This window comes from Delphinapterus leucas, chromosome 15 (genome assembly GCF_059928025.1).
Source record: "Delphinapterus leucas isolate spDelLeu-1000000601 "Yukka" chromosome 15, BTC_Dleu_Yukka2, whole genome shotgun sequence".
NCBI lineage: Eukaryota > Metazoa > Chordata > Mammalia > Artiodactyla > Monodontidae > Delphinapterus > Delphinapterus leucas.
In genome coordinates this window covers 70862703-70889326 of record NC_143143.1, presented here as the reverse complement: position 1 = coordinate 70889326, position 26624 = coordinate 70862703, and the positions used below count along the sequence as shown (strand labels likewise).

Sequence of the window (26624 nt, the reverse complement as noted above, 5' to 3'; positions counted from 1 at the left end):
ACAGGCATTTGCAGAGTCATAATAAGGATCTGTCTCTCCTGACATCAGTTAGGTTTTATCCACTTAGTTCTTCAAAGAATTTAGAAAAACATCCCTAAAAGTACCTACAATAAAACAGCTGTATGAGAATTAAATAATCAGGATCAGGAAAACATAAATGAAGACAAGAGGGTCAAGACCAGGTTATTTTAAAATGTAACTCCATTATATGAAAACGTAATCTAAATATGCAGGCTGGCAACTTTCAAATCCTAGTTTGGCTCTGTGCTTACTAGTAACAAAAGCTCAAATAGGAAGATCACTTTTATTGGCACCTACAGTGTGCTAGACTGTATGCGTTATATAAATCCCATTCTTAAGCCTCCTAGGAACCCTATAAATTAGGTATTATTCCCGTTTCATAAGTGAAGGAACTGAGTTTCAGAGAACTGGAGTAAATAAGCCCGAAGTCCCACACACATGGACTGGCGATGGGATTGGAAGCCAAAATAGGGTTATGTGACTCCAGAATCCACGTTCCTTCTCCTGCACCAGGAATGCAGCTCTCACCACTCACTCGTCTCACTGTATGAGGCTGCTGATGGCTCCTCCCCTTTTCTGCCACGTGGGCAGAAGCTGCTGCCCCCACAGTGTCCTGCAAGGAGCCTGTGGCTGGATACTGGCATGGAGCCAATCAGATTCCCGCCCAGTGCCAGGCTCTGTGACAAGCATGTTCAAATCTGGCATCTTACTCTGTCCTCACAGTAACCCTCTCTAGTTGGTATGTTTGTTAGCAAACCCATTTTACAGTAGAGGAAACCGGTGCTCTGAGACATTAAAAGCTCTTCCTCAGGTCCCATAATGAATCCATAGTGAGGTTTGGACCCATGTTCTACTCTCTAAACCAAGCGTCTTGTCTTTCCTCCAACTTTACGCTTTCTCTCCATCACAAAGCAGGGTGAAGGAAAGAAAGGAGATCAGCGTGAATAGCCTTGCTAGCTGACAGGACAGAGCCTCCTCTGGGCTCCTCTATCCACTTCAGAGCCCAAAATGCCTGTCGCAGGAAGGCAGCTGCCCAGTAATCCAGAAAGGACCTGTGAGAATTGTCCCACCAGGAGCTTCTTCGGAAGTGGGACTGTAGACCAGATGGTCCCATCCCATCCTCGGGCATTCCTGAGCTGGTCCAAGCCCTGTATAGATACAGAGAGAGATGAGCAAGAGAGAGAGATTGTAGCCTCGTGTGGGAGACTCATGGTCCCACAATGAGCATCTTTGCACAGCCCAAATATGTATGTATGTATATATGAATGATGGACCTGGAATTCATCTAAGATCTTCTAGCTCCAAGGCCATATCTGGTTCCAGCTCTTCTGGTACTGGATTCTGTCTTCTTTTAAGGTGAAATCTGCTCTCTGTAACTTCCATCCATTCATTCCTGATTTTGCACACAAAGTATGGGTTGGTCAGCAACCAGACGCTGGCCCTTGTCTGCCCTCTGGTGTCCCAGAGGGTAATGAAATCAGTCTTTCTCTTCCTGCAGCTCTGAGCCTCACCCCCAGCTATTGGACTGCAGCCAGCTGTGTGCCCTGCAGGTCCTGCCCTCAGGCTCAGCGGCCCTCACATCAGCTATCAACCTTCTTCAGTACACATTTCTGTTTTCCAACATGTTCAAAATCTTGATTGGCGCATCTGTCTCCGTTTAGTCCATGTCTATGAAGTGTTTGGTTTCCAAGTCTACCCTGGGCCGAACTACTGGAAGTTCAGGGGGCTGCCACCACCCTCACTCACTTTTCCAAACCTGGGTTCAGAACACACTGCTCACGTTTGAATTAACCTCCAAATGTCCATCGCGTATCTGCCTCACACAGAGTTCATGGCTTCCAGCTCGGGATTTGAGGGTCTCAAGTAAAGACTTTATATTTCATCTGTGCTGTGTCTTCTGGTTAGATATGACCCTGTTATCCCAGTGTAGTGAGATATTTTTGATTTCTAGCTGGGTTAGCCAAGGAGCTCACTTAATCCTCCCAGTTTGGGGCCTCAAATTACAATAATTATTAGATTATTAATATTCATCATACCGGCTATTATCTATTGAGCATTAATTATGAGCCCATTTCCAGCGGAGTGTTTTATATGCATTATCTTATATCATCGGTATGTTGGGAGGATTAAATAAGTGTGTTATGATTATCCCTGATGGTTTACAAGTGAGGAAACTGAGGTTTAAATAATAAGGAACTTGCCTAAGCCTTCATAGTTTTAAATGGCAGATTTTTAAGCTGGAACTTAAACCTGGGTCTGTGTGACACCCCTAAGCCTACGGCCAAGATCATTCCACTATACTGCCTTCTGTAAGATAGATGTTATTATTCCCATTTTATAGAGGAGGAAAGTAAAGTGCTCAGTTTCAGCAAACATTGAGTCATTTGCTCAAAGCAGTGGTGCTCGAAGTGTGGTCCCCAGATCAGCAGCATTAGCGTCACCGGGGAACTTTTTGGAAGCAAATTCTTGGGCCCTACCCCAGACCTACTGAACCCCAAACTCCGCCGGTGGGGCTCAGCAGTCACTGTTTTTAACGAGCCTTCCAGGTCATGCTGATGCACGTTCAAGTCTGAGAATCACTGGCTAGTAGTAAAGCCCAGGACTGTCAGACCCCAAAGCCCTAGTTCTTCTATGTGCACAATTGTCTCTGATAGCACAGTTAGGCACACTGAGAGAGAAAGGCTGATTTTCCGTTTCTCAGGGTGGATGCACCAAGAAGAGGGGCTGCCTGGAGATGCTGGACCTGAGGGCTGCTAAAACTCATATATAGCTGAGGGTCCCTAAACCCAGGGCTCCTTTCACAACCATCTCTGGAACTTTCTGTCCTTTTGTCTGAACGGCAAACAACCCGAGAGTCAGAATGGAAGGAGTGGAAATTTACAAGGAAGAGCAGTCATGAGTCACACAGTGAAACCGTGAACTCAACAGAACATCATGAAGAGGAATTTTTTTAAATGCACGAAGTTCTGTTTGAAGGGACAATTATATTTTCTGGAGGCTCCAGGATTAAACTGAATCTAGGAGAAAAATGGAATGTTACAAGCTTGCCACCTCCAGTTTTACTGAATATTTTATAGAGATTATTGAATATTTTGTAATCATCCTTTTGGCTGACAGATTAAAGGACACACGTATTAAGTTCCTGGCAACCCAAAGTGGAATGGAATTGTTTATTCCTTGGAAATGCAAAATGGAAATTTAAGTGGCCTTGAGAAAGTGAACAAATTGTCCATCCCAAGCATTAAAGAGTTAAACTAAGGTAAGTGTCAGAGAGGGATATTAGACTCCAAAAGGAGACATAGTAGACCATCAAAACTAAGAATTACCTTAGACACCGTCTGATCCAACTTCCTCATCTTAAAGACGAAAAACTGTGTCCCAGAGAGTTTTCTCAAGGTCACTCATCGAGTCACTAGCAAAACCTGGGCTAGAGTTGGGAGCTGTGACCTCTCTAGTCCTTGCCCCCTGGTCTCCTTCAGAGGAGTGAAGTATGGTCAATAATGGCTTGTCTTCTATCTAATATTTTCTGTAGACCCCCAATCCGATTTCTGCACAAATCTAACCATCTCAAATTGAATTATATTTTTCATCTCCTGGTTATGGGAATAACTGAGGTGTTCCTTTAAATATTCATTGACTGCCAACTATATGCTAAGCAGGGTAGGGATTGTAAAGATAAATAAGACATAGTCTCTTCCTTCAAGGATATTACTGTCCTCCAAGAGGAGATTCGTAAGTGGATTAGTTTCAATAAATGCGATAAGTGATAGAGAAAAGGCATGTGTGGTGCCCCAGGAACACTGATCAGAGGCTCAGCAGGTGATTAATTCTGCCTAAGTGAGTTAGACAGTACTATCTATGTGAGGAAATGGATTTTGATTTGAAGAAAGTGCAAGGAAAAGATTATCCCAGATAGAAGGGACAAAGGCTCGGAGGTATAAGGGGTATGGTGAGCTTTAGGAAGGGGCCTTAAAATACAGGGTGCTTTGTTCTGAAAGCATATGGTCAGAGATATGTCTGGAACAGTAGCTAGAACCTGCCCGAGAAGGAACTTATATTTGTAGCCTACTTAAATTCACTTTCCAGGAGGGGCAACCTATTTGGAAATTAGAGTGATCCCAGTGTTAGGTGCCCTTGCATGTTGGAACCTGGCCTCATATTCTCTTTGATGTGTATAGATTCAGCTTTCCATTATAAATAAGTAGGGACAGCATTTTATCAGCTACAGACCTTTACTTTCATTGTGAGCTGGCCCAGACATTCTTTTTCAATACCCTTTCAAAGAGACCTACAGAGCTGAACCTGTTTTTGACAATTTATGCTAGGCCACTACATCTTGAGAAGAAAATAGAATTGTTGTATACACCTCACAGGTGGTATTGAGTTGTAACAGGGCGCTTAGGAAGTGCTTGTTAAAGTAATCAAGGATAAAGAAGTGATGTTGAAAATGTAAATATATAGTTGCTAGGTAGCAGAATAAGCTGAGCTTAGAGACTAGGTTTTTTTTCCTCAGCTCAAAGCCACAGCCTTGGTAAGTTGAAAACACAGATAATAATTCTGCCAGCTAACATTTTGTGAGTAATTCCTGGACAAAGCACTTTACATGCATCATTTCATTTCATGATCTCAACAGTTCTATGAGGCAGGTCAGGGAAACTGAGGTTCAGAGATTTTAAGTAACTTTCTCAAGGGCACACAGCTACCAAGAAACCAGACTGAGGTTTGAACCTGGGTTTATATGATTGCCCTGTCAGCAGCCTGTCCTTGAAATACTTTCTTTGCTTAACTTCTACTCTCCTGGTTTTTCTCCTTCCTCCCCAGCCACTTCTTCTCATGCTTCTTTCTTGGTTCTTCTTCTAACCATTCCAACATCCCAGAACTTAGTCCAGAATCTTCTCTTTTCTGCTTATGCTCAGTCTAAGTGGGCGGTGATGATGACATTAAATGAGATAATGAGCACAAGAAGAGGCCAGATTTGAAGCAGGAGGCGGGGAGTTCAGATCTAGACAGATACGGTTTGAAGTGCTGTCGAGTCACTGAAGACATGTCAAGCAGGCTGTTGGATTTGTGGGCCTGGAGCTCAGCAGAGGAGTCTGGCCTGGAGATCTAAATGTTTGCTACGTTGTATATACACAGTGATTGAAGACTTTGCCATGAATAAGGAAATTGAGGCACATTAAGATGGGACACGTTGCCTGGCATCACTTAGCAAGTTAATGGAAGATCCAGAGCATCGAACTGGGACTTACCTATTAGAAGTGCCTACAGAAAAGCAGTCAGTTAAAGCTGACGGCAAAACAGGGGTCTATGAAAGGGGTTACGTGACTAGTCCAAGTGCAGACTTTCTGGCCATCCACCCAGACCCTGAGATGGACCTTGGAATGTGTGAATGAGTTAATGGATTAGGTAGCCTCATGGTTGTCTACTCAGCCAGGATTATGATAAGATCTCAGTAGGCAAAGCATAACTTCCTGAATCAAAATAGAAATTTTTAAACGTCTGAAGTCTGATTTATATATTAGTGGTTGGGAGCAGATCTATATACCTTAGACATTCAGGGAAGGAGCTGTAGTGTTGACATCATCACAGAGGCTGAGGAGCGCGCGTAAAGCTCTTGCCCAGGTCGTAGGTTGTCCCACTGCCCACAGAGGCGGACAGCAGGTATGATACAGGAGGCAGAGGTTTGGAGAGGGAACGTCTTTGCGAAGCAGCATTCAAGGAAGTGGAAGAAAAAGATCAGAGTGCCAAGGACAGGCAAAATCCCTCTGTCCCCTGCGTTACCATCTCCATCGTTCTCTAGGTGGTCTCCTACATGCTTCTGGAGTATGTCTTGATGTTTAGTTAGAGGCTGACTCAGTAGGATGCTCTTGACTGTATTGAGAGGAACTGCCTATACCACCAGACGTCTGTTATATCTCTAACCTGCACCTACCTCTAGAGTGGACAGATGTCGAGTGAGGAGATCCCCCGACCACAATACTAAGTGTTGGTAGCACAAACATGAAAAAGGCAGTTCTGCTTCCAGAAATCCCATGATATTTTAGGGAGCACAGACGCAGTGATACGGCATGATACATCTAGTAGAGGTACGTGTAGAAGCTGCACGGAGAATGGTGTCTGGTGAAGGGAGGCTATTCTGGCCCATTAACCATGTAATTCATCTGTCTTTGGGTGATTTACTTTTCACTTCACCAGCCATGTGAGTTGACTCCCTAACTATGTGAAGGCTGGAAATGAAAGTAAAATTTCAATCCCTTGGCAGTAAAACAAGAAGAAATGTGTTAAACATGATTATCAGAGATACATTTAGCAGAGATACAATGTAGAGTAATCTTGACATGTTCCTTTCCCTTACCCTCCACATTTAATTCAATACCAAGTTTTGGTTATTTTGCTTCTTCAATGTGTGTAGAGCGCATCCACATTCAATACCTCCATCCTCGTCCAAGTTACCATCATCTCCTACTTCAGTACGGTCCATAGCCCCTAAATAGTCCTCGTATCCATCCTTGTCATTCTCTAGTTCATTTTCTTCTTAGCAGTTAGGGAGATCTATTCAAGGCAAATGTAAATTCGTTGCCTCATATCTCCCTGGCTTAAAACAATTCTATGGCTTCTGATTTTTCTTAAGCTAAAAACTGAAGTCCCCATCCAGATCTTACATACCGATCTTGCCCTGCTCATTTTTTCCAAGTTCTCACATTTCACTGTTCCTTTCTCTGTGACCTCCAGCCATACTACCTGCTTCTCCAAGTGCTCCACCTTTTTCCCACTCCTTCTACCACGGGGCCTTTGCCCATGCCATTGCTCTGTCTACAGCAGGGTCGACAAACTACAGCCCACAGGCCAAATCCAGCACACTCTTTGTTTTTGTAAATAAAGCTTTACTGGAAAAGAGCTGTGCTTGTTTGTTTACATCTTGTCTATACATAGCTGTCGGTAGAGTTGAGTAATTGCTACTGAGACCATCTAGCCCACAAAACCTAAATACTTAACTCTCTGGCCCTTAACAAAAATGTTTTATAACTCCTCATCTAGAACACTGGCTATACGCACGCTGTGCCTCTAATTGGCTCCTTTAGATCTCAATTCATGGATTTTTTTTCCTTTCCTGACCCCTTTCTCCCCAGGCCAGATTGGGTTCCTTTGTTAGGTGCTATCATAGAATCCTGTTTTCTCAGCACTGACCTCATCTTTCAAATGTATTTAAGGTCCAACTCTTCTGACAGTTGGCAAGATTCAAGAGGTGAGGACCATTTCTGTTTGCTTACTACTGTGTCCCCAGCATGTAGCATGGTGTGTGGCACAGAATAGATAGACAGAAATTCTTATTTAGTTGACTAGATGGATAAATGGATGGATGTGTAGATAGATGCGACTCAAGCATAGCAATACTAAGTCAGAATAAAAAGGAATATTTAGAAAGCCTGTTACAGCTGATACGATACACTGTTGGCCCACTTTCTGCATTCAGAATGGAGTGCAGCAGAGAAAGGAATCAAAGAATGTTTCTTTGCCAGTCAGCTGATATCCAGATCTTAGCATGTCTCCACCCCTGTCACCAACCTCTAGTCTGCCAACACTGGGGGGAATTTTACAAGTCCCTTTTCATTGTTCCTGCAAAATTGGGAGCTGCTACTGAAAATATCCTCAAGTAGTTAACTGTTGGCTGCTCTGGTAATGTGCTACAATCATTCCTCTATTCATAAGAAAAGGGAAGGATAACAGCTGGTGGTCTTCAGACCAGACACAAATATAGGCAAAGACTCAGATAGGCTGCTATCTGGCTCTGCCAGTGGACGAAACAAGAAAAAGAGTGAAGTCAGGAGGCAGATATAACAGACTGTGAGTCTCCACTGGCTGGATGGCCTCACAAGTAGCCATGAGAACATCAGTTATCTGGGAATGTTCTGAGAGACAATGGGCATCAATTACATGGATCCAATCTATATGGTCATGGAGAGCTGGCTTCCCCACATGATTTGTCTTGGGAGCTGAGATGTTTCTTTGGTTATTGAAACTCACTAAGTAGAAAGGAAGGGGTTTGAACTGTGTTCGTTTTTTAGATGAGAAGAAGCCAAAATGAGTTGATAGAATATCAGTAGGAAATGGAATTTGGTTTCTTGGGCTGCTTCAGGATGATCAAGGAAAGTGTCAGGGCGGAGCTGAATCTTAAACAATGAGTGATCAGAGATTGTCAAGGCAGAAAAGGGGAGAAACATGTTATTGCTGTCTTTGTTTTGTTATGACACAGCACGTCAATACTTAATGGCATAAAACAACCACCATTATATTGTGCTCACAATTCTGTAGGCCAAGAGTTGGGGCAGGGGTGAGCAGGGATAGTGGTTGTGTCTGCGTGAAAATGAGGAGACTCAGATGGAATGACTTGAATGGCTGGAAATAATTGGGATGGCTCTCCGAGAGCCGTATGTCTGGGTCCTCATTTCTTCCTCAAGTGGCATCTGCTAGGGATGGAATGCCCAAATGGCTCATTTATTTTTGTGTCTGACCCCTTGGTCGCAATGACTAGAACATCTGGGGATGGCTGGTCTCTCTCCCTATGCGTCTAACTTGGTCTTCTTTGTAGCATGGCAGACCTCGTGGTAGTCAGACTTATTACATGATGGCTGGCTTCCCCCAGAGAGAGTGTTCTGAGAAAGCCAGGAGGAATGCCAGTCCTCTTAAAACTAGGTTGAGAACTGGCCAGCATTACTTCTGCATATCATTATTAAAAGCAGTCACAGGTAAGCCTAAAAGAGTGGAGAAGCAGGCTCCACGTCTCAACAGGGGAAATGGCACATGCCTACAGGAAGGGAAAGAATTAATGGTGGTCATCTTGGAGATTAAACTACCACACTGTTCTAAAAGAAGAGAATACTCGTACATGGGCACCACGGTGTGAGGTCTACTTGGCTGATTAGAGTGAGCAATAAATAGGAATACTTTCTAAATCTCCAGTTTCCACTTAGGTTACAGTGATAACTCTTGCATTACTAGCACATGGTTTGGCAAGGTCTCTGAAGATCTTCAGAATCTGGAAAGAGCTTTTGCTCTCATGTACAATTCCTTGTGAGTGTGAATGTCTTCACTAAAATACAGAGTCCAAAAGACATCAATAAAATGATCTTTTCCCTAGAGCTTGAGAGAGAATATGAAGGGCAGGAGACAGATGTTGGTGTCTCTGCCCGAGGACCTGATCCTCCTTGAGACACCCTGACCCTGACCTCTTTCTCAGGAAGTCCTTACCCTTGGACTTGTAATTATGAGTAGTTTGACATCCCTGGAGTATTTGGATTTTTAACTCCATGGGATTAGGTGGTGGGAGATGAACCTAGAAAAGTGATCAAGGGCTGTGTCTTAAAGATTGTCAAAACTAGAGAGTTTGGAATTTATAATGTTTTCTGTAAGGAGCTAGCACAGATTTTAAGAAGTGGAGAAGCAGGATTGAGTCCAGTTCCAGAAAGATCATCCCACTGACAGTGAGGAGAATGTATTGGAGCGTGAGTTGATAAGACTAATAAAAGGTAAGTATTGTTTCTGCATGTATCAGATCCAAGGAAAGTGACTTAGCACAAAACACGGCTGCAGTGGACATTTATTTTATACATGCATCCACACCCACACCCACACCCACACCCACACCCACACCCACACCCACACCCACACACACCTGCTTACAGAATTAATAGTGACTACAAACAAATTGGTGTGGCCAGCTGTTTGTAATGAAGCAGGTGATAGAAAGAGGATGTTCTACAACATTCCATTCTCGGGACTGTTAAGGCCAGAAGTATTGATTAGATATCCATGCTTGCTCTATATTTTCTTGATCAGCCAATATTTTGATGGTTTGATGCCTGAAAATATTTGGACATATTCGATTTTTGAAATTAGTATCCTTATTCAGTTAATGTCTCATTGGGCCAATTCAGTTTTTCCAAGGTGAAAACCCCTTTCATCTTCAGGGTCTTTGATATAGGTTGGATGAAATTCCCTCTGATCTACAGATGTGAGAGAGGCTCAGAAAGTAAGAGAGTCACTCCAAAGTAGCAGAGTCACTTCTGTTTCTGCTACAGTGAAGACTCATGTGGTCCTCCACTGAGTCGTCAGCCAGCTGGGCCCTAGCAAATACATGCACTTGTAAATCTGGTCCCCATTCTTATTAATAACCCTTCTTTTACTGTCCCATCACTCTCCTTGCAAATTGATCCATCAGCAGAGGTTTACCTAATGATTCAATGTCATTATTATGCTTTACTTATAAAATAGCTATTTGCCAAGCCTGTTCTGCAATTTAAAAATGCAAGTCCTACCACGCCACCGTCCATCTGAAAACCTGTCACCAGCTCCCCGTTGCCCTCAGAGTAAAGTTAAAATGCATCTCATGGCCTGTAAGACTCAGAATGATCTGATTCCTGTCTACGTCTTTGGTCTCATCTCTAACCACTCTCTGGATTTCTCAGTATAGTTCAGTCATATTGACTTTCCTTCTATTCTTGGAAAACACTAAGTATTTTCCAACATCATGGCTTCCACAATTCCCTTCCCTCTTCCTGGAACCTTCTTCCTTTCTGTCATTCATTGTTTACCCTTATTAATCCTTCAGATCTATGATTCTCTGTCATCTTTTGAGGACTTCCTAATCTCTAATATAAACAGCGACCATTTTTTTCTAGTCCCTTCTTTCACAAGTATTATGTATTCAGATATTTATTTAACAGTTTTTTGGTTACTGCCTGCCTTCTTCACGAACTGTAAGCTCCGCAGTGCAGAGACCGCTTCCGTTTTTACCATCACTGTGTCCCTAGAGACTAGCGTTAGGTGCTTGGTATATGACAGATGCTTGATGAGTATTTGTTGAATGAACCATTATGTTAATTTTGTGATCAAGATGGATCACAATGATTCACTATTCTGTATTCAACCGACTATTCTTATGGACTGCGTGAAAAACGTGGTCCTGCAGTCTTGAAGATGACTAAGGTTACTCTTAGGTTTTGATCCCATGGTGGAGGTGGGGAGACCAGGAGGAGACCATTGCACTAGTCTGGGAGACGTAGATGGGGTGCTCTTTGCAATTCCTTTTCTTGGGAAGTCCTAATCCTAATATCTTTGTCCTCATCATTAATTCTAAAGACCTCATGGCCAATAATGGCATCCTTGGACTCCATCATTCAGTGCAGGACTGGAACACAGAAGGAACACTCTTCAGAAGTACTTTGTGGCTACAGCTGCCCCTACCCTTGTGACCTCCCTTGTCTCCTCCAGAGGGCTGTATGCTTCTAACAATTTTTTCCTTCTCCCCCTCGCACCCCAGTCACTGCTTAGCCTTCTCCAGCTTTATTCACTTGTGGATATTCCCAATATTTGGGAAAATCTGAAAAGTCAACTTTTATGTTTAAGGAATATACCTCATTGTCTTTAAAGGGGAAAATAGAAGAAACTAACCTTTATTTAGCCCTAACTATGTACCAGGGGCTATGCAGGATGTTGTGATATGCTATATCCTTTAATCCTTACAACTTTTGAAGTGACAGTTATTATTGGAATCGGGCTTCTTTCACAAGTGTAGAGACTGAGGTTCAGAGATATTAAGTAACTTGTTCAAGGTCACATAGCTAGTACGAGTTATATCAGGGATTTAAACCTAATATTTATCTTGCATATGATCTGACTACTAAAATGTACTCCCTCCCAAGTAACGTGAGCTATGCAGACACTTGTGAGGCCATTGGGGAGATGGCATACTTTGATGCTGATGTCTTCAAATCCCAGATTGCAGTACTCTCTTCAGTGATTAGAACATAATGAGAACCCTCCTGCCATTCATTCACTCAACAGTGTTTGTTGAGCACCTGCTATGTGCTAGACACGTGTTAACTCTCATGCTACATCAAGTGAATAAAGCAGGGAAAATTCCCTCCCTTTATGTCCTCATAAAGCTTACATGGTAGTGGTGGTAGGGAGTGGAAAGAGAGAGACAGAAAATAAACAATGGACAATAAAAAGATAAGTAAATTATATGGCATTATAGAAAATGACAAGTGCTATGAAAAAAATGGAACAAGATATTTGGAGTTATACGTGGGGGAACATTGCAGTTTTACAGAAGATGAAATTTGACCGAAGACTTGAAAAAGATAAAATGTCAAGAGTGTCCCTGTTCGAGGCACCCAAGGCAAGAGTGTGCCTGATGTTTTCAAGGAAAAGCAAGACTCTATTCTAGCTGCAGGGGTCCAGAGAGCAAGGTTTTCATGATGAGCAGTCTACGCTGTTCTTTGTTGGACAGAACTTGGAAGTCCAAACCAGTAGAGCCCACAAGAAGCATGGACTTCTCTCAATCCGCATCCTTTCAGAAGGCACCATAGTAAATAGGTTAACCCAAGATGCTTCCAAAGGACAACAAAGACCCTTGTACCTATGAAGCCACTGCTTTCCATGTTTCTCTTTGGTGCTGATTCTGACCTTCCTTAGCCCAGTAAGGTCTGGTATTGAAGCCTTTCTCCACTTGCCCATTACTCAGCTCTGCTGTGACTCCAGTCTGGCTATACTGGACTTCCCAAGTTCTCTCTCTCTCTTTTTTTTTTTTTTTTTTTTAATAAATTTATTTATTTATTTTTGGCTGCATTGGGTCTTTGTTGCTGTGCACGGGCTTTCTCTTGTTGCGGCAAGCGGGGGCTACTCTTTGTTGCAGTGCCCGGGCTTCTCATTGCGGGGGCTTCTCTTGTTGCGGAGCACGGGCTCTAGGCACACGGGCTTCAGTAGTTGTGGCACGCGGGCTCAGTAGTTGTGGCTCGCGGGCTCTAGAGCGCAGGCTCAGTAGTTGTGGTGCACGGGTTTAGTTGCTCCGTGGCACGTGGGATCTTCCCGGACCAGAGCTCGAACCCGTGTCCCCTGCAGTGGCAGGCGGATTCTTAACCACTGTGCCACCAGGGAAATCCCTCCAAGTTCTCTTTTAAGCTAGTCACTCAGGCTATGACCATGGTGATTTCCCTGCCCTCCCCCACTCCCCGAATCTAGTACATCTGCCCCATTCAGACGTATTCACTAGGTCCCTGCTTGGCAAGGAACCCAGTGTAATGTTGTTAAGGGTGTTAGCTGGCAGGATCACTTCTGTCATTGTCTTCTAAAAGCACCATTGCATTTTCAACTGCCCCTAAACATGGTGAGCATTTAGTCACCATTCTAAGTCATTTACTTAACATGAAAATTTATTAGGCCATTGTTTAGCAAATTCATCACATTGCACTTTTTACTTAGCAGAATCACTTAATTAGTGTTTTATTACTGGAATCGACTGTCAATTATGTGGCTAATTCATTTACTTAGGGAATGAATGTTTTATCTGCGTAAGGCAATTCAAAGTGCACTGTTAACTCTTCAGCGATTAAAGACTCTTGTCAGTGGCAATTCATGTTGTAAGGAAAATTAAATCATTTATTTCCCGTGAAGTATCAGGTATTGGAAAAATCTTTGGAAAAGTGTAGAGAGGGTAGTTTAGAACCTTTCATGAATTAAAGAACTTTCATTAACTGAGTGCTAATGAAAGCTAAATAAAAGTAGCTGGAGGGTTTTGATTGGACCCCTTGGGATAAGTTATTATAATATGTATACCCATATGTGTACGTTGCTGTAACATATATAAATGCTCTTTTATTGACAGTATTTCTTTGGGCTCTCACAAAAGCATTGTGGGGTGACATTGGGGTTTGTAATTGGCAGCCTCTGAGACGGCCCCGATGACTCCTGCCTCCTTTCACACATCCTTGTATTATCCCTTCCTCTGAATGCAGGCTGGATCTACTGACTGGCATCTAATGAATAGAATGTAACAAAGTATTGAGGTGTCACTTTCAAGATTAGGTTATAAAAAGTCTGGGGCTTCCATCCGGGCTGCTCGCTTTCTCTCTCTTTCTCATTTGCTCGCTCCATGGGAAGCCAGCTGCCATGTTATGAGTTGCCCTATGGGGAGACCCACGGGCCGTGGTTACTCCAATAACCCATGAGAAAATAAATTTGCTAGTGACCGCATGAGTGAACTTGGAATCAGATTCTTCCCCCCGGATGAGTCTTCGCATGCAACCACAGTCACATCTGACAGCGTGAGTGCACATTCATGAAAGACCTAGAGCTAGAGGTACCCGTGGAAGCGGCACTCAGATTTCCGACCTATAGAAACTGTAAGATAGTAAATGTTTGTTATTTTAAGCTGCTAATTTGGGGGGTGGTTTGTTAAGTAGTGATAATTAATACGTGGCTTAATATGTGATATGGTATAAGAATTTACCAAAAGCTTTTTGGTTAATAAGTAGTAGAGCCAGGATTTAACCTTGGTTCTTCTGTTGCATTTCTATAACCAAAAGAGAATAGGAACTGTAGTTAAGATCTCTCACTGCAACTTTCAGGGGTCCTTAAAGCATTGACATCCCGCAAGTGCTACTATTCAGAGGCAGTTTCTCTATAACCATGATTCCCTTATGACCTGCACACCTTTATTACCACGAGAAGAAGCCACTGGAATTCTGGAGAAGTTGGTGAGCAGCAGGCTTGTAGGATTGATCTTCTCTACTATGTTTCAATCAGGAATTGAGTCAAAATTCCCCTTTCTGGCCCCCAGTCACTGCCCTGACCCCCATTAAATGGTTGTAACAGTAGTTCCCAAACATGACTGGCCCCAAACTAAAGCTACTAAGTCCTTAGGTCTAGGGAAGAAATCTATATTTAACATGTTCCCTGAGTGACTCTTGTATGGCCCAATGGTTTGGGATCCACTACATAAAACAAAGTAGGTTGCCATTTCAGTCAACTTCTATAATTCAACAGCTGAGGGTCTGCTAGGCTAACCCTTGATGTGCACACACAGCTTTATCAGTTCTTATGAGAGTGTTAGGTATCTTTCCTTCCCAGAGTAAAGGCCAGCAGCATTGGTTGCTTGAATGTTTTTGTTTGGTTGGTTTCGAACAGTACTAAGGTGTACTACCTCATTCATTCACTAGAAGCAGAAAGGACAGTGCTTGCTTTATTGAGTAACTCCAGGACCATTAATGAACAAGTTGTATTTCTTAACTGGAAGCTCCCTTAAGGGCCATCTAATCTCTTACCACTCAAAGCGCAGGTCCACGGACCAGCAGCATCTCCGTCACCTGGGAGCTTGTTACAAATGCAGACTCTCGGATCACATTCCAGACTCACTGAATTAGAATATGCATTTTAAACTATCTCCAGCGTGTATATTGAAGGTTGAGAAGGAGTGGTCTAATTCAACTTCATAATTCTAAAGTTAAGATCCAGCAGGTGAAAGTAATTGCGCAAGACAATTTAGTGGCAAAACCAGGATGAAAACTCAAGTCTTATAACTCCGAGACTGTGTTGTCTCCACTCTATTAATGTTCTGTTGTCTCTGTAGCTTATTATATCCACACACTCTGCTTAAGTATCCAGGGCATAGTTTGAAATGAAGAAAGCAGGCTTCTCTCCATCCAGGATAATGGCAAACGCGTTTCAAACAGCTGTTGCACATTTCAGTTTCCTCTCCCTTTCCCAGACAAGTTTAGCATTTCATTTTCTCTTTCATATACATGAACAAAAGACAAAGTCACCTGTCAGGCTGAAGACTGTAAAACCTGACAAAATTGAGTTTTTCTAGTTTAGCTAAGTATCACTCTGCAACTGTTTTGCATACCTTTGTCTTACTATGATTTTGACAGATGAGAGAGAGGAAATGTTTTCGATGTGAGACATTATTTACTTTTTTTCCCCTTCCATCACGTACCTTCCTATGAGGACGTGGGTCTCAGAGTGCAGTGATACATACACAACACAAAATGCTGGGCTGGTTGTTTTTAGTGTGAGCACAACTCTGGAGCGAGGGAGAAATTCCAGATCATGCCCTGCCCAAGCTGGAGTCACAACAAAGCTGTAACCTTCAGTCTGACAGAAACACACCCTTCCCCACACAATCTGTCATCCCCCCTGTACAAACCTGTCTCAAAAGCCACCCTAGAATCCCTCTGTTTCCTGCTTGCAAGAATATCAAAACCATACAATTTACTTTTCTTTATTATTTCTGCTTCAAGAAACTTACTAAGCAGGACATGTTCCTCTACGTTCTTTGGAATATCCTATCTATACTAACACGAACAGCCATATACAGACTTTTCTACTAATAGTATTAAATAACTTCACAACGATAACATTGTGTAAACTCACATTTTCTTCTTAATATACTTCATTCTCATCTGATAAGCAGTATAATCCCCAGGAAGCCATTCCTTACCAGCCAAAATTTGTACCATACTTTATCATCTGTTTACAAAATTCTTTAGGCACATGTATCACTGCCTATTTGTGGGGTATTTTCTACTCATCGAAGTTCAGATAGTCCGTTACTTCAAACAGAAGTGCAAGTGGATGGTGACTATGCAATAATTAAACACTGGACTTAGACGTTACCAAAAAAGAGTTTGTGTTTCTGGTGAGCTGAAACATTTTAAAAGTTCAGCATTATACCCCTTCTCCTTTGTGGTTCAGCAGTATATTTCCAAGATCCCATACGTACCCCTCAGCTTTGTTCTCTCCTTTCCTAGTTTGATCACTGAGCAGTTAAGACCAAAAAGCATCTTCTTGTTGCTACAGGTCTGTTGCTTCTGGCTCGCCAAGTGATCTTCATTTTTGTTTGAATTAAGTTTATAAAACCTATGCTGTGAACCCTGGTATCAGCACTTTTGCTGTCTTGTTTTCCCGCTGATTTTCATGAAATTGTGACAAAATGAAAAAAAAAAAAAAAAGACTTTCAAAGTCTTTTTTTTTAACAGTGAAATCCTTTCTTCAAGCACAGTCATACCTAGAAGTCTATTTTTTTTAACATCTTTATTGGAGTATAATTGCCTTACAATGGTGTGTTAGTTTCTGCTTTATAACAAAGTGAATCAGTTATACATATACACATGTCCCCATATCTCTTCCCTCCTGCGTCTCCCTCCCTGCCACCCCTCTAGGCGGTCACAAAGCACTGAGCTGATCTCCCCGTGCTACGCGGCTTCTTCCCACTTGCTATCTGTTTTACGTTTGGTAGTGTATATATGTCCATGCCACTTTCTCACCTCGTCACAGCCTACCCCTCTCCCTCCCCATATCCTCAAGTCCATGCTCTAGTAGGTCTGTGTCTTTATTCCCGTCTTACCCCTAGGTTCTTCACGACCTTTTTTTTTTCTTAGATTCCATATATATGTGTTAGCATATGGTATTTGTTTTTCTTTCTGACTTACTTCGCTCTGTATGACAGAAGATGTGGTGCATATATACAATGGAATATTACTCAGCCATAAAAAGAAACGAAATTGAGTTATTTGTGGTGAGGTGGATGGGCCTAGAGTCTGTCATGTAGATGTCTATTTTATCAAACAGATAAAAACCATCTACCTCTGGCTGCAGCAGAGGTGAGGGAAAACTCAAGTGCTTGCTGAGCATTGCACACGCGTGTGCACACACACATGCACACACGCACACAAAACCCCCCATGAGGGTCCAATTCACTCCTGACCCACAAAAGACACTCTGAACAGAGGTCTCCCTTCCAAACTATGGCTCAGCTCTTAGGTCACTAAGTGCACAGACTAATAATTCACTTATTCCTTCCCCTGGATACCACATGCATGAAACTTTCCACATTATGATTTACCTAAAATAAAAATAACGATCCCTACAACTGGTCACTTAAACAAGTACAGACTGATGGCTCCTAACTAAAAGGGCATGAGTCACAAAAGCAAGGCCATAACATGAATGACACCCTCTAAAATCAAGCAGTGCACAGCATGCATGGTCACACATGGCCACCCTGTGGACCCCTGGATTAGAGGAGCCTCAGGAAAGATGGGGCCCAGTTTATGGGGCTCTAGTAGACCACAGGGTTTCACTGAGAGACACTTTTCTCATTATTGCTACAGTCACCCAGAGTCCAGGAAGCAGCCCAGAGAAACTCAAAGGCCAGTGTTTTGTTACGTGAGGGATCCTTGGGCTGGAAGTACTTCTGCGTCTTGGCTGTGGTGGTCACAGGAATCTACACCTGTGATTAAATTACATACAGCTGTGAACACACGCGCACAGGTGCACGTAAAACTGGTGAAATCCAAGTAAGTTCAGTGGAGTGCGTTCATGTCAGTTTCCTGATTGTGATGCTGTGTAATAGTTATGTAAGATGGTAACTTGGGGAAAACTGACTGAAGGGTATATGGGGCCTCTCTAAGTTATTTCTTACGACTGCATGTGAATCTACAATTATCTCAAAATAAAACTTTAAGAAAAAGCTGGTGCTCTGGTAAAGGGCTGGAAGGTAACTTCTGACCCTGGCCACATCCATCAGAGTCTTCAGATGTGTTTCATGGTTTTCCCAGTCAGTTACTCACTCGCCGATCCAAGCGTGTGATAAAAGCGTTCTACCCGTTTCTAGAAACTGTGAAGTGGTTTACGTGTCTTTTTTCTTAATCATTTTTGGCAGACGTTTGTCTCATTTATCAGTGTTTTCGAAGGAAAGAACCAGCTTTTGTTTTTCTTCAGCTTCTCTGCTGTGTCCTTAACTTCCATTATGTCCCATTATCGTTTGTTCTTATATTTATCTACTTACTTTCTACTTTCAGTGACTATATTTTTCATCTCTAGAAGTTAAATTTGTATTTTGCAAAGTCACTCATCCTTTCTCCATGATGTGTTGCCTTATTGCTGTGGTTCACAGTCCTTCCATATTCTCTTTGATCAATCTAAGTGTATTTATTTTATTGTCTCTTAGACAGTTTTATTATTTTCAATCCTTGGCGGGCATATCTCTCTGGGTACCATGTCTGCTGACGCTCCCTTGTGGGGGTAAGCTTGCTCACGTGGCTTGTCATTCTTTACATTTTATTTTTCCGCTATGAATTCATCTTTAGTGGAGGCGGTTTTGTTCTGTGGGAATTAACATGTCTTGGATTATGAAAATAGCTCTATAGAGTGGTTCTCATTTGCTTGTCAGGACAGGAAGATTTTCTGTGGTATTACATGGATTTTGTATGTTGATTTCTAGGTTTGCAGTTGCTCTATCACACGCAGAGCACAAATGCAGACCCCAGACCAAAATGTGGTGGGGGTCCAGAGTTTCCTTTGTTTATTGCCTCTAGCTATTTGAAAACTATAAACCCTTCTTTTTATTCTACTAATTGATACCTTTAACTTAAGTGTGCACATACACACATGTGCACACACACACAGATATGCACACACACGCTTGAAATTAGATCCTTTACTTAAGAGCAAGATTAAAATAGTATATATTGACTGTCTATTATAACAGGTGAAGAAGTTGATTTTTTTTCTCGTGATCCATCAGTCACCCATTTCCTCGTTTTTGTTAGTAACATTTCAGAATTTAATCAAGTATTTTTATATTAGATGTTTTAACATAGTTTCTCATTAACAATTCTTTTTTTTTAGTTCATTGTGTTTCAGCTCACATTTATTTTGATTTTAATACTCATATCTATGTTTAACTGATTTTGGTGTATAACAAATCAGTTCTTTTAAAATACAATTTCCTCCGATCTTGTGGGAGTTTTTAATTTTTTTTAACTAAAAAATTTTTTCCTTATTTCCCCACCTCCCCAAGCCTCTAGAAAAGAATCAGAGCCAGTATAATTTCTGAATCTTTGTGCATCAGGGAACATCTTTCTGGAGCCTCACAAATGAAAAACAACTTATATCAGGGTATGATTTTGGAGTCACAGCATATTTCCCTCAAACATTTTGTTCCGGGGCTTCCCTGGTGGCGCAGTAGTTCAGAGTCCGCCCGCCGATGCAGGGGACACGGGTTCGTGCCCCGGTCCGGGAAGATCCCACATGCCGCGGAGCGGCCGGGCCATGGCCGCTGAGCCTGCGCATCCGGAGCCTGTGCTCCGCAACGGGAGAGGCCACAACAGTGAGAGGCCTGCGTACCGCAAAAAAAAAAAAAAAAAAAATTGTTCCGATGATTTTTGGCATTTAAATTTGGGCAACAGAAAATATGGTTAGCATTGTTTCTTTTTCTTTATAGATAGCCTTTTTTTTCCAGCCTAGATGTTTATCTGAGTATTTCTACATCAATAATATTTAATAACATTATCAGGAGATTTGTTCTAATTTTAAATTGTACATGGAGAGCTCTTTACATTTTGTTCATTTTTGGGTTTTATTCTGCCAGAAAGCTGTCTTTACATTGTATCCTTTATTATTGCATCTATTTTGTTTATTCTATTCTCTTCTTTAGTAGCAGCAATTATCTTTTATATGTCTGTTTTTTCTCTGAAAATGTCTTTTTGGTGCCTTCACATGTGAACACACATGAGCAAGATGATAGATGCCAAGGAAAAAGAAGTCTCATTGTTCTCATTCCCATATATGTTCACTACAGGCTTCTCAAATTAATTCTCCACAAGTTTCTGCCTGTTGCTTATTCTCATTACAGATTCCATTGTCCATTCAAATTCTGCTCTTCCATTTTGGTTTCCTTACCATCGTTCCTTGCCTCACTCAGCAAATTTTCCTCTAGTTGCTTCTTCACTTGATCCATATTTTGGAAAAGCTGTCCTCTTATTGTTTAATCTTTCACTTTCTTTATTCTTCCATGTTTTCTTGAATTTCATGCCATGTAAAATGCATTTCTGTTTTCCACTGTGTAGGTTATAGAAAAAAATCAAATGGGCTTAAACAATAAGTTAATGTGTTATCTTACAGAACAGGAAGTCAGGAGTTAGAGGAGGTTCCATTGATTGGTTGAATGAGATGCCCAAGAATGTCCTTAAAGCCCCCCGTCCTTTCAAGCTCTCCACTTTGCCATCTCATGTTGGCATTGCCCTTAGCCTGGATCCTTTCTTGGATGCGAGATTGCTTTAGCAGTTCCAAGCATCAAACCCGCACATGGTAATGTCCAGTAGGAGACAGAAGCCCCTGGAATATCCTTCTTAGAAGTAAGGAAATCTTTCCTAGAAGAAAATAGAACTCCCCTAGTAGACCTTCCCTCCTAGCTCATTGAAAATTTTTGAAAATTGGCAAAGATGATAGGAACATCTGATTGGCTTAAAAAAATCAGGATTTTCCCCTACGTCTTGGAATAGGGTCATCCTCCTCTGAGTCACATGGGGAATGTGTGGGCACGCAGAGTCGTTTGGGGGTTCTGCCAGAAAGGAAGAAGGTGAAGGATGGCTGTTGGGTAAACAGTCAACACTGACTACTTTTCTTTTGAAAATTTTATTTTTATCAGCATCCAGAGTGTCATTTTTCTTATTTTTCACATCACAGATTTTTCTGAGACTCCGTGTTGTTTTGTTTCTGTTTTCCTTAACTTCGAAGAAGGAGAGGTCTCTAGGGACTGGTGTTTGCCAATAAACAGAGAAGGCAGATTCTTATCGCTGCTTTTGCTGTTCAACTGATTGGAATCCTTTTCTTGTGACTTAAACAGGAGAAGTAACGGAGGTTCACAGTCCCCATCCCTATGTGATGTATCTTCCACCATCCTTCCAAGTCATGTGAGAGCTGTGGAAGAAGGAATTCACACTCTCTCCACAAAGAGAAAGATTGATTTCTTTATCAGGAGGAGCAGATGAATCCAGAAGCACTTTCCTATGACGGTTCCCATCTCAGATTTTTTTCTAATACTGAATCTGAGTGCTGGGGTACAAAGGTGTTTATCCACCCTCTTTTGTCTTAGCCAATGAAAGGGACCGAGGAAGAGAAAGGGCTTGGAGATGCCCCATGCCCGTATTTGCTTGCTAGAGCCTTTGATTCTCTGAGCCCAGGAAAGAAAATGGGAAAAGATGAAGCATTTCTTTTTTGTCCTTCGAGCCAGTGTTACCTTAAGTAACGAAGTATAACCGTGTCGATTGTCAATTGTATAATGTCCATTTCAGTTCCGTAGAATGTGGCACAGTGGGATGGCATTCTACTTAACTATTAGTTTTACAAGTTCAACCCTATGGAGTTGGTCAGGTTTAAGACAGGGAGAAAAGGTAATTCCTATATAGATATGCACTATTCAACATTCCTGAGGGGATATGAGATGGGGGTATGTGAATCTACTCTTTCTCGAAGGTCACAAGTCTGTATACACCTAATCTTAGTTTAAGTCAGAGCTAGCATATCACACCCATGATTTTCTATTTCACCGTCATTTTTAATGAGATAAAGTAAAGCAATGGTTGAAAATAGATTTAAAGAAAAACTTTGAAGACATGACTATATAGATATGCACTCTTCAGTGCAGTAGCCACTGGTCACAGGTGACTGTCTATGTTTAAATTAATTGAAATTGGGTTAAAGTAAAAATTCAGTTCCTCAGTCCCACTAGCCACATTTCAAGTGCTTGACAGTCATAGGTGACTAGTGGCTACCATATTGAATGTGCAGATACGGAGCACTTCCATCGTCATATGAAGTTCTGTTGGGCGGTGCTGTGCTGGAGCTGTCTTACACTAGATCAGTGTCTTTTCGAGTTCACTCTATCTCGAAGTCAGCTCTCTTTAGAACTTGATTTGGCACTGGATGTACACCCGCCCCGTCTAATACTATAGCCACTTAACCATATGTGGTGTTAAGCACTGGAAATATGGCTGGTCTGAGTTGAAATGCTTTATAAGATACACATTGGATTTCAAAGCCTGAGTATGAATAAAGAACGTCAAATATATCATTAATAATTTTATACCAACTCTATGTTGAAATATCATTTCGATGTATTGGGTTAAACAAAATTTCTTATTGCAATTAGTTTCACTTGTTCCTTTTTTACCTTATTTAACGTTGCTATAAGAAAATTTTAATTTACATACGTGGTCCATGTTATATTTCCACTGGACCTCTTTACTCCCTGTGTAACTCCAGAATGCTCTCCCTTTCTCTGTCTCTTTCTCTAGATCTGTGCTTCCTAGTATAGTAACCATAAGCCACATGTGTACGTTTAAATTTAAGTGAATTAAAATTAAGCAAAGTGTAAAATGCAGTTTGCCCATCACATTAGCCGCATTTCACACACTCAGTAGTCACATGTGTTCAGTGGCTACCATATTGCACAGCACAGATGCAGACCATTTCCGTCATTGTGGAGAGTTCTATTGGACAGAGCTGGTACAGGTTGTACACAGTGATGGCAAAAACGACAGAAGTGGGGCGTGAATGCCTAAAGCTTGGGCGATGTTTCCCACGGTGCCTAACTCTGCAACACGTTATCCTCCCACCTCCTGGAGCCCATCTGTTCCACCTTTGTCAGACATGTTTATGCACATCTTATCTCCTCTTCTCTCCTGCAAGGGGTGTGGCAGCGTATCACCCTCTGAACACACTTTCCTCCACCCTCCTGTCTGTACTTATATCTAACACTGTGCTTTGTACACTATAGGTACTCAGTAAATATTTGTTAACCGGCTGGAGTGGCAGTTCCTAGCAAGTGATTGGACATATGTGGCTGTTGCTAGTGGGAGATCTCTAATGGCTTGGCAGCAGGGGGATAAAAAAGAAAGAGAATGTCAAAGCCGGGTTCCCAAGGAAGAAGGAAGAGCGACTGGCAGAGAGACAGAAAAGAGGAAATCAGAGGGACGGTGGTAACCTGGCATCTCATACACGGCACCATGATCCCTCTGCTCGCGCTAGCAGCCCTTCACGGGTAGCAACAAGACACATTGCTGGGGAATTCACAGCCTTAGACAACAGCTATAGAAAAGGTGCAAAAGAAATCCAAAATATTATTATGTGATAAATAAACATGTAAGGCCTATAAATGAGCAGTTGAAATGGCATGAAAATTAAGGGTCTGGTGAGGAGAAAAATGAAAAATGTTCTCTCCCTGGGCCAGCTGGTTTGAGTTACATTTTACGAGCAGCATGTGGATTCCAGCACCCTTGTTGAATTAGCAGCAGAATCACACATTAGTTTTAAGGCTCCCTCTCGAAAAGGAACATCGTAACGATTTTTAATTGGGGCTGATAAAAATGTAGCATTACTTGTAGGTTCCTGAGAGAAGTGAGTTGTGAAATTGGGTTTTCATTAAACCTAATGATGGAAAATTAAGTATAGTGAGTCTGGTGAAATGGGGTGTGATAAAAGGCATCACTTCTGCATTATCAGGGGTTAATAGGGAATAGGTGAAGTAAGATACATTGGAAAAGGGAGTCCAACTAGTTGAATTAATAAACCTTGAAACTCCCTTGGTTCTGAGTCTTCATAGCATCATTAGCACCAGCACTGACATTATTACAAATGTTACAGCAACACAAGTTGCTAAATTTCAGACACGTTTGTTTTCCATTCCAGTGTTGGTTTTGCTGACACCAAGTTTACAGTCTGTCTAGCAATGTGTTTAGAGGAAAATATCCATATTGGTAGCTATTTGGTTTTGGGAACACTTGGCATCTCACAGAGGTTGTCAGATGCTCTTTCCTAAGGAGCCTATCTCTGCCAGGCAACTGGTCTCCCAGGCAGCCCAGGTCCCAGGCCCGTGGGTCTCTGAAGATACCTGTCACCATATATGATAGTGGCTTAGGTGGGAGACACTCACAGAGCTCCAGGCATTCACTCCGGTTCATCCTGTCCTGGGAATCGTGAAGTGCAGCATCTAGAGAAGCAAACTCAAGTGCTCCTTTTTTCTCCATCCCCATGAGTGATATTCACTGGAAGGAGGCCTCAGATCCATGGCAGCTGGGACGTCTACAAGAAATAGCATGAGTCTTTAACGAGGAGTCTTCTGAAAATCCTTCAGTGGTTTCCCACTGGCTTGAAGATTCTTAGACATTCACACCTTTCTAGGCTGAACTCACACCGTGTCTCACGGCTTTACCCCCATCATATTTCCACCCTCTACCTCCACTCCATCATATCTTCCTTGCCCTTTACCTAGATGTGCTTGGCTTTTCCAGCTTCTCTGCTCATGCTTCCAGTGGTTCTTCTTGTCTGTCTACCCTACTAGACCACCCAGCCTTGAGGGTGAAACCTGTATTCTGTGCATTTCCAGTGTCTACCAGAGTCCCTGGAACAGAGTGGGGTCTCAGTAAATCTAACTCCTGATCACAAGGGTGTGATGGAGAAGGGAAGCTGTGCCTACATTTGCCAGCTCTATGTTTAAGCAACGCCAGTGAAGACGTGTTACCTGTTACCTCAAATCCCAGGAGAAAAGTAAGCAGTATTTTTCTCATGCTTGTCAGAAAACTTGTGCTTACATCTCACCTAGGCCCTTCTTCCTGGTGCATAAACCTATATATTCTAGATCCTTCTGTTGGCAATCCTTCCTTACTAGGAAGAGTTTTGCTCATGCTATCACATAGGAGGAAAGTTCACTTTTACATACAGAATCAGTGTTTGATGGATTATTGCGACAGACAGAAACAAGCTGAAAGATACGTGGATTTTGAAAAGACAAGTTGCAGAAAATGAGGAATGTATGCTAGAACTCCCAGGGAACGAGTGTGGCATAGGCCCCGTGGGGTCTGCCTTGGTCCCTTGCAGTGCCTGAAAACATCTGGGTGAGACACATCAGATCTGGCAGTGCTCATCTTCTGCATGCCACAAACAGGAGGGTCTAGAGCATAGACTGTCCATGTCTTTGGGAGGAGGTTGGGGAGACCAAGCCTGAACGGTTCTGGGTAAGACGAACTGGCCCTGAAAGTTCGACAGTGTATGGCTGGCAGGGAGTTCATAGGGTAAGAAAGTGGTTTTACTGGTCTAAGGGGAACAGAGGAATTCAAATTCCAACCTAAGCAGGCATCAGTTTTGAGAGTGGCCCAACTAGTAGGGAGCAATTAACACAATTCAGTGTGTCTAAAGATTATTATCAGGCAAGATTATAGATCTTATACCAAGGATAGATGTATGAAGGACATGAGGCGTAGGACCCAGGCCTGGGAGAAGTAGCTGTCAGGACTGAAGGAGGAGGCTCAGGCTTCCCCACCTGCAAGGTAGGTTCAGCATCACTCCTGGATTAAGAGTGTTAAATTCTGGGGAAACTAGACAGTAGGCAGAAGGTGATCATTGTTGCAGAGCCCATAGCTGGAGAGCAGCTGAGAGGGTCAGGGTCCCTGCTATCTACTGCGGATCCAAGACTGGTTCCAATTCCTCCCAGTGTATGACCCAAAGGAAACAAACTAGTAGAGAAACCAGGTCACACGGGGATGCAGGCAAATGGACCGGAAGCAGACACATGGCTCTGATCTCCAGGGACCTGAGGCTCTCCTCACCTGCAGGCAGGCACCAGAGACGATTCCAGGTAGTCTGCTTCCTCAACAGGAGGGTGCTCCTAGTATGCATCCTGCCTGGCTTCTCACTGGTTCTGGAATTGGCCTGGATTGGCTGAGACCACCCTGACAAGCCTGAAGGAAGGACAGAAACAGGCAGGAGATGACAGCCAACCTGGAACCCTGTCTTTACTCCATCAAGATGCACCCTTGAAGTAGAAACGAGCCAAGGGTTATTGTGTCACTGGTTTGTTTGTTGTTTTCATGTTTAAATCTACCGCCACAGCCACACCAGGGAAACCGTGTTTCTTTATTCTTTCTGCAGTTCCCTGATCAGCTGAGTCCTGAGTTAGTTCCCTCTGCCCTCCTGAGGGCAAC

The 26624-nt window shown here is 42.5% G+C and overlaps 1 protein-coding gene across 1 annotated transcript in view; it reads left to right on the top strand.

Annotated features, from left to right (window-relative positions):
- Positions 1-26624, top strand: part of LOC111184164 (protein tyrosine phosphatase receptor type T) — a 185837-nt gene that overhangs the window by 93784 nt on the left and 65429 nt on the right. The window lies entirely within an intron of this gene.